The sequence below is a fragment of the Gossypium hirsutum genome, chromosome A10 (assembly GCF_007990345.1).
Source record: "Gossypium hirsutum isolate 1008001.06 chromosome A10, Gossypium_hirsutum_v2.1, whole genome shotgun sequence".
NCBI lineage: Eukaryota > Viridiplantae > Streptophyta > Magnoliopsida > Malvales > Malvaceae > Gossypium > Gossypium hirsutum.
In genome coordinates, this window is record NC_053433.1 from 12174031 (window position 1) to 12175573 (window position 1543).

The following is a 1543-nucleotide window of genomic DNA, read 5'->3' on the forward strand; positions in this document are numbered from 1 at the left end:
AGTGCCTTGACCTCCTTAAAATGGAAAATTTCAACTTTAGTCCTTTCAAAGTTAATAAAATTCTAAGTAAATAATGGTAAAATTATAGTTTAGCCTTCAAAAAATGATAATTTTTTATTTAATTCTAAAATTATATTTTAACTTCCATAAAAATATATAACTTAATCTCGGACATTTAAAAAAAAAATTTTTGACTAAACTCCAAGATACATTATAGTATATATATATACATGATGAAATGGGAGATTGTACCATACAAGAATTAGAATAAATCCTCCTTCACTCTTTTCCATCATCCCTCATCACCGACTATTTCTTCTCCAAGAAAAAACCCAAACCAAGCTCAGCACCCAAAGCAACACAACCCCATGCCATGAACCCTAGTCTTATCACCTGTTCCAATAATAATCTAACTGAAGAAGAAATCTCCAAGCTCGAGTCCATCCTCCAAACCTACCATACCTTTCCTTCATCCTCAAACACATGCACATCTTTACTTACACAACGTATAAACGTTCCCCTAAGCTTTATATGGCCATTCGTCCGCGATTTCGAAAACCCTAATAAGTACAAGCACTTTATCAAGAGTTGCACGATGAAAGGAGACGGAAGAGTTGGAAGTGTGAGAGATGTTACGGTTATTTCGGGCTTACCGGCGTCGACGAGCACCGAAGTACTAGAGGTATTAAATGACGATGAGCATGTTTTGAGCTTTAGGGTTGTGGGGGAGATCATAGGCTGAATAATTATAGAGCTGTGACATCGGTTCATGAGTTTAAGGAAGGAGGAGGAGGAGAGGTATATAGTATTGTTTTGGAGTCTTATTCGGTGGAGATACCTCAAGGGAACACTGAAGAGGATACTAAGATGTTTGTGGATACTGTTGTGAAGTTGAACTTACAAAAGCTTGCAGAAGTAGCCATGGCAGCAGCTTTGAAAACGCCTACGTGAAATAAAGGTCCATTGGTAGATAAGCTATAGCAGCTTTATCTATGGAGAAAGAGATTGTGATAAATGAGGATGATATTATAATGGGTTATGTAAATGTGGTGTGATGGTAATGAAAATTTTACTTGCTCTCTCTCCCTATTAATTCCATTCAATATGTCAGGTTCCTTCAAGCAATATCAAACATAACAGAAATAAAATATCAGACAAAATACGTATTAAATTCACAAAATTATATCAAACAAATAATGATATATCGTTGTGATAATTTTTTTTTCTCAAATATGACTATTTGACATCAGTGATGTAGAATGTATTTTTTATGTTGATATTTATGTTTTTTGAAAAAAATAAGTTTACATTTTTTATTACATGTTATTATAATTATTGCCTCCTTCTATTGCACCCATGTTCTAATTTTCTACAAATATCCCTATCGTCGCATCTGTGTTATGCTCTCTACCCATATTGGATGTTAGTTATGAGTTTTCTTTCAGAAATAAATAGATTTATATAAATTAATGTGTAGTAGCATATGTTTAGGTAGGAAGCTAGCCTCTCAATTTCTACTTTCACTCGTTATATGTACATCTAT

At 33.6% G+C, this 1543-nt stretch overlaps 1 pseudogene; it reads left to right on the forward strand.

The window, feature by feature from the left end:
- The first annotated feature begins 273 nt into the window (after nt 1-273).
- On the forward strand, nt 274-1203 carry LOC107896080 (abscisic acid receptor PYL2-like; annotated as a pseudogene).
- Nucleotides 1204-1543: the final 340 nt, after the last annotated feature.